The sequence below is a fragment of the Rhinopithecus roxellana genome, unplaced genomic scaffold, assembly GCF_007565055.1.
Source record: "Rhinopithecus roxellana isolate Shanxi Qingling unplaced genomic scaffold, ASM756505v1 contig219, whole genome shotgun sequence".
NCBI classification, from domain to species: Eukaryota; Metazoa; Chordata; class Mammalia; order Primates; family Cercopithecidae; genus Rhinopithecus; species Rhinopithecus roxellana.
In genome coordinates this window covers 177-7500 of record NW_022141984.1, presented here as the reverse complement: position 1 = coordinate 7500, position 7324 = coordinate 177, and the positions used below count along the sequence as shown (strand labels likewise).

The following is a 7324-nucleotide window of genomic DNA, read 5'->3' as shown; positions in this document are numbered from 1 at the left end:
GACCCTGATTCCATCTAAGGGAAGCTCCACCATCCCGCGTCAGTGCCAGATCTGCAGCTCCAACCCGCCAGTGGGGCACTGGCAGCGTTGAGGGCGGGTGGGGAAAGCAGCAACCCCTGACTCTCCATGCCTTTTCCAGTACCGGACACTAGCCACACAGACTCTAGGGCCAGAGCCTCAGCGTGAAGCCAGGCCATCCGCGAAGCCACTCCGGTGGCTGCGGAGTGCCCTTGCCAGCACCCGATCTCCCTTCCCAGGAGAAGCGGGGCAGGCGGCAAGGCCATACTAATCCTCCTTCTCAGGCCCGGCTGGCTGCGCGCCTAGGATCCTGGGGCCGCCCGGGAGAGCCCAGGAGAACCCGCGAGCCCAGTGGCGCCCGCCTGGAGCTGCAGCCCCACCTGTCCGCGAGCGCAGCCAGGGAGCGGCTTCCGGGAGCCGGGCGACAACGGCGGTGCAGGCGCGCGTCCAACGGCTTTACCAGGCTCACTCGGTCTGAGAGGTCAGAGGCTGCGAGTGCCGCTGCTGAAGGCTGTGGTGGACCGGGCTGGATCTGGAATTTTGGAATACCTTATAGATTTGGGATCGGAGACTGGGGTTTGGATCGCGGATTTGGGGTTGGATCGGGACTTGGGGTTGGATTTGGGGCTGGGTCGGCAGGGACGGATCGGGGGTGGTGAAAATGTGACAGGGAGCTGCCCCTACTCAAGATCCGGTCGGTGGTTGGGGGTCTGAGAAGAAGTCACTACCATGAAGTTGTTCGGCTTCGGGAGCCGCAGGGGCCAGAAGGTCCTGGGCTCCAACAGACCACGTCCTACACGGGTTCAGGGTACCGAATCCGGGACTCCGAACTGCAGAAGATCCACAGGGCGGCTGTCAAGGGCGACGCCGCGAAAGTGGAGGGCTGCCTGGCGCGCAGGAGCGGAGATCTGGATGCCTTGGACAAACAGCACAGGTAGCGGGGGGCGCACAGTCCGGGGTGGGAGGGTGTCCCCAGGCCCGGCTTCCCCGCAGCCCCTGGGACAGGACCTTGGAGGGCGCCGGGCACCCTCCCAGCGGCGAAGCCAAATGGACCCTCAGCTGTTTTCCATCCCTCATAATTCCCTGGCTGGAGCAGTTGGAGAATTTGAGTGATTTAACTCACAAATCACTGTTGTGTGTGTTTTGAGATGTTGCCGTACAGTTTCCTAAAAAGTCTTCTTGCTCTTGTATAACTGCTCTACATTTGGCCTGTGCCAGTGGCCATGCGAAAGTGGTAACTCTCCTGATTAACAGAAAGTGCCAGATTGATATCTGTGACAAAGAAAACAGGACAGCTTTGATACAGGTATATTAGAGCCAACTCTTTTAGCCTGACATGGATTTGATTTACATATATAGAATTAAAATGAATTGATCTCATTTAAATGTATCTAGTTGGTGAAACCTGTGGAATGTGTATTTTGAATTCTTAGAATTTACAATCTGTTTCTTGGTCTAATACGGACAGGCTGTCCATTGCCAGGAAGAGGCTTGTGCCGTTATTTTGCTGGAACATGGTGCCAATCCAAACCTTAAGGATATCTACGGCAACACTGCTCTCCATTATGCTGTGTACAAGGAGAGCACCTCACTGGCAGAAAAACTGCTTTCCCATGGTGCAAATATTGAAGCACTGGACAAGGTATAGATCAATCAACTTTCTTTCCAAAATATTTGTTTTAACATTGACATAGGTAAGGGTCAATTTTTTTTATATTTGGACGCTCAACCATTACCTGAATGCAAATGTAAATTATTTTCAAATAACTTAATTGTGTAAGATTTTGTTTTAAATATTGATACTTTCAAAGAAGCATTCAAGGGCACAGCTTTATAAAAAGCACTTTGGAAAATATCTGTGAATTTGTTAAAGATAAAACCTTTTCAACTTATTTTCTATGCAGGGTTATTCTTTTTTTCTTTTTTTCTTAATTAGTGTAAAACAACACAGGAAAGGAAATGTGCCCTGGAAATAGGCTTTATTTTAAAACTCAAACAAAACTAAAGCAACTTACAATAAATGGACATGTTGCTGCTGCTGCTAATTTTCTGAAAAACTGACGAATCATTTCTCAGGGAAAAATGGGAAGGGAAAAGGAGAGCAATCAGAAATACACAAGTCACTTGGAAATTAGGTAATGAAGGAAAATGCGAGGAAGAGTTTTTGTTGTTGTTGTTGTTGTTTTTAGTTTGTTGTTCTTCCAGTTTATGTGTTGAGACAAGGTGCTCTTTAGCTTTGGGTCTAATAATTTTTGGTTTGAAAAAGAGAGTGAGTGAGTTGAAACTTGCCTAGAGATTAATTTTAGGAGGACTCTGAGGAAACCAGATTGGCAGTGAATATGTGGTGATGAAGTGAGAAAAACTTCAGCAGAAGCTGGAACAAATTATTAACTGACTTGTTGCCCATCCTGGCAGAAACTGCCACTTAGATAAGCGTCTAAAGACTCCTCTCAAATCGAGAATGTCTTGGTGGAAAAGTGGGAGATAAGGAGCTTATACATAGCAAAATCAAGTGGAATTTTGAGTTTACTTGTCCCTGTTCTAGCCATACCCAGGGAAATTAACTGGAGTTTTAATAAATGAGTCTATCTCTTACTCTTTTATCTTTTTGGTCACATCTCTGACTGATAAAGGGCATTAGCCATGTGGGTGAGAGATGTGACTGAAGTGATTGTCTGCTGCACTAATTCTCAGAATTGGGCATTACGGTTACCTGAGGACATTTTGTTAAAAATCTACAACTGTAGTCTTTCACCTGAAGATTTTGATGTAATAGACCTAATAAGGCCTGAACATGTTTAAAAATGGTTTCTTGAAGCTGGGCACAGTGGCATGTTCCTGTAGTTCCAGCTTGAGTCTGAGAGTTTGAATCCAGCTTGAGAAACATAGTGAGACTCTTGTCTCTAACAACACTTGTAGCAAAAGGAAAAAAAAAAAAAAAAAAAAAAAAAGAAAGAAAACCTTCAAGGTTCAGATACACTCCTGATTAAGAATCCCAGAATAGATAAGTGCAATATATAAATTTCTGTATCTCAAAAATGTAAGAAATCTCTAGAAGACTTGGCATTTGATAGGTGCCACATCCTTCAAAATTCTCCTGTTTGATGATATTACCCTGACTTATCTGTCTTTCTCCACATCTGTGACTGGGAAGTGAAAGGAAATATTGGCAATATCTCTCAGCTGACAGAATAACACCATTCCTTCCATCCACGAATCATTCACTACCATTCAGATAGTCTTTAGAAATGTGCGTGTGGGGAATCTTTCAATAAGCAGAGGCTGACCCTGTCAGGATTTGATGTCCCTTTGTCACCACTGCAGGTGATTATGTGTCAGCAAGTGTTCGTTACAAGTTGGGCTTTCTCAATTAGAATAGTAGCAAATCCTAAACTCCTTTTTTAGTTGAAATTGTATTATGAACTATCTCAGTATGTTTGTTAGTTGTATAGAGCTTTATCATAACCAAAATGTCAGTTTTAAACACTGAAATCCATGAAGTTAATAAGAATACAAATAGGAATTCTTTTAATAATGTAGTTTTAGCAGTCCTATGAACCAATGATCTATTTGGTTAATAATCTGGGAAAATTATATACAAACATTTTAAATGAATAAATGTTGGAAAAAATTCTTGAAGCAGGTATTATGAGTCTTTTTAGCGATTTTTATTATCTATGAATACCTCATATTTTGATAAAACATATGATACTAGAGAAAGAAAATACTTTACATGCAAATACTTGGATTATACACAACCATTTCATAACGCATTTATAGTAAATCTAAAAACACAGGGGCTATATTCTAATGTGGTACACAGATTTGTTTGTTTGCCTCTATAAGTTGAATCAACATGTAAAATTTAGAAGACTTGTGTAGAAATCTGGACTTCAGGCTTATCCTAAAAAGTCAAATCTGGTGTCTCCTGAGTTTCTATCACTGTTTGATCTGCTGTGCAGAGATTGCCCCTTTATAGAAGGCGTGTATTCTCCAGTTTGCTATTGTGCCCACCTCAGTACTTCCCTTACTCTGGGAACCTTCCTTTGTCCTTGTAAGTATTTGAGTTTACAACTCCTATGTTATAGTACATTTTGACAAAGATTTCAAGATTTTTAAGTCAGTGTGTAGATTTGTTTATAATATATAGTCTATGGAGTATGTAAATCCCTCTGTTATGGAGTTGAATTTTAGAATTTAGAAGTTTTTAAAATTCCTTTTCTTTATATATACCAGAAATAATTATCTGCCCATAAGAATGCCTAGAAGCTGGTTATAGTTGGATAATTTATGAATATTGCAGATATTGTATCTTTGTCCTCAGCACCCTACTTTAAAAATGCAAGTGACTCACTGGTTTTATTATGCCAGAAATAATTCATATGGATCAGTATGAGAACTTTTATTGATAAGCCATTAAGTTGTTATTTCAGATTCATATTTTGCCTAAAATGAAAAATAATTTTAAATAGCCATTTAAGTGGAAGCCAATAAAAATGGATTTAAAAAGTAGAGCTGCATTAGTGTCCTGGGATTACCATTATAATTGAGAACAGTATTTCTTACTGAGCTTTGGTTTTTCAAATATTTGTTCTTAAGTTTTTTAAACCTATCTCTCTTACACAGAACATACTGAGCTTTCTAACAGTAAAGATAAAAATCTATTCTCTTGTATTAGGAAAAAAACCATGGACTATTTCTAAGGCAAATAAGTGCATTTGAAGCCAATCTCTCTTAATTCAGAGTTCATTTCCATAGTGACCCCTTTGGAGCAGGAGTGCCTGACATTGGCGTCTGGTATCCTGACACCATTGATAAAAGTGAATCAAGCAAGTTTGTACCACCCAGAGGAATCATCCACCTGTATTGGGAAGCTCTGGCAACTGTTTCTCTGAAACTCTTAATTGATCAAATGTTAATGTTTGCCACAAATAGTATTGTGAAATGGGGATTAGGTAAAATTCAAGAGAGTTCTTGATTATTGGATGTAAAATACAATTTTGCAATACTTCTCAAATGCAGGTCACGGAGTCTTTCTCTTGGGGTATTATACTTCTGGTAAAGCAAATATTCTTTGGAATATAGTTTAAGAAACACTGCTTTAGAGATAATAATTTATTTCATTAATTTCTGTAAAAAACTTAAAATATTGCTACTATGTCTTAGGGTTTTGGGCTATAGAGACAAAAGTTACAGCCCTTGCCCTCAAGAAGCTCTTGGTTTCAGAGGGAAACAATGAAATGATTACGATGTAGCATGCTAAGTGCTGTGATCAAAGCAAGGATTCTTGGGACTGGTAAATGTTTACAGTGAATTTTGGCAATGACCACAGTTAATCCTGGGAGACAGAGGAGGGTTGTTTGCAAGGCAAAGAGCAGCACATCAGAAAGCACAGAGGAGTGAGAAGGAAGGGACTGCTTTTCATTTACTTCCTTTCTATTTTGTATGTTGAAGTTCAAAGAATCCTAGAGAAGATTTTCAGTTCAGTTGATAAATATGTAATTTTGTGAATTATTAATTTTTTCTGCTGTCTTATAGGACAATAATACTCCACTTTTATTCGCTATTATTTGCAAGAAAGAGAAAATGGTGGAATTTCTATTGAAAAACAAAGCAAGCGTACATGCCATTGATAGGCTGAGACGGTACAGTAGTTCTTTTTTTAAAAATAAAAGTCTGCGTATTCTAGAGTGGTAATAGTCACTCAAGTCAGAAATATTAATAAGATTAGTGTAATTATTGGCATACAGTGAAAAATGTCACCACAAATAATCAGGTAGACTACAAATATTTAGACTGAGTCACATAAAGAAGAGTGTATAGTAGGATTAATCTTCTCTCATAAGATTCGTTATTTATAATTGGATGTTTTTGGTACTGTAATCTTTTATTAGCTAAAGGGTTTTGTATTAGTTTTATTAATTTCTTTTTGAGATGGAGTCTAGCTCTGTTGCCAGGCTGGAGTGCAGTGGTGTGATCTTGGCTCACTGCAACCTCCACCTCCCAGGTTCAAGCGATTCTCCTGCCTCAGCCTCCCAAGTAGCTGGGACTTCACGTGTGTGCCAGCATGCCTAGCTAATTTCTGTATTTTTAGTAAAGGCAGGATTTCACCATGTTGGCCAGGATGGTCTCGATCTCTTGACCTCATGATCTGTTCTCCTTGACTTCCCAGAGTGCTGCGATTACAGGCAAGAGTCACTGCACCTGGCAGTTTTTTTAATTTTTAAAATGTGGACTTTTAGTTTATGACTACTGCTATTGTCATTATTATTGTTGTTGTCGTTGTTGTTGTTGTTGTTGTTTTCAGCCTGCAGATAACTCTTATCTGACCCCTAGCTGATTAGAATTATAATATATCAGAGTAGGAAAGCAATGGGGAAATCTTCATCTAAATCTTTGCCTACTTTAGATGACTGACCTCAGCACAGTTTCTTGGCCATCAGAGGACTATAAGTTAGCAACTTGTATTATGTCATATGTCAGTGGGACAAGAGGCTTCCCTGTTGTCCCTTTCTTTTAGCCTTGGTGATAATTTACAAAGATGAACACTTGAGCCCCTAGATGCTTATAGACCTGAGCTAGTACATGCAAATGGTTATTACGTCTACACTGACAGATGGATATGAAATTGGTAAAGTGTATCAAACTAACTGTTTAAAAAAGTCTTTATTAAAGTTCTTGAGTGGAGTTATTTCTTTGTTATTTTAGAACAGCCCTCATGCTTGCTGTGTACTGTGACTCACCAGCTATTGTCAACATCCTTCTTAAGCAAAATATTAATGTCTTCACTCAAGACACGCATGGAAAAGATGCAGAAGATTATGCTATTTCTCGTCATTTGACAAAGTAAGTGTTTATGTCAAAAGACCAGTTGATACTAAATTGAAGTTTAAAATAATTGCAACTACTCCCTCTTATACATTAGGTAAGAGTTCATAGTTTGGTTCAGATGGTTTGAATAGCAATGAGTTAGTCTACTTGCCTAAATCAAGCAGCAGCCTAGGTTAGTGTCGAAGTAGGAGTGCAAGATTTTCAGGATTTTTAAGACCTTTATAATTTCCCCAGTGATCTCAGTGTTGCCATTTTATTCTAAGTATAATCCCTCTGCATGGGATCAAAAGAGCACATCTTTGATTTCTTTTCCTTTCCTTCTTTTTTTCTTCTTTCTTCTCTTCTTCTTCTTCTTCTTTTCTTCTTCTTCTTTCTTCTTCTTTCTCTTCTTCTTTCTTCTTCTTCTTTTCTTCTTCTTCTTCTTCTTTTCTTCTTCTTCTTCTTCTTCTTTTCTTCTTCTCTTCTTCTTCTCTTC

At 39.7% G+C, this 7324-nt stretch overlaps 1 pseudogene; it reads left to right on the top strand.

The window, feature by feature from the left end:
- Positions 1–747: 747 nt before the first annotated feature.
- On the top strand, positions 748–1666 carry LOC115895754 (annotated as a pseudogene).
- The last annotated feature ends 5658 nt before the right edge of the window (positions 1667–7324 follow it).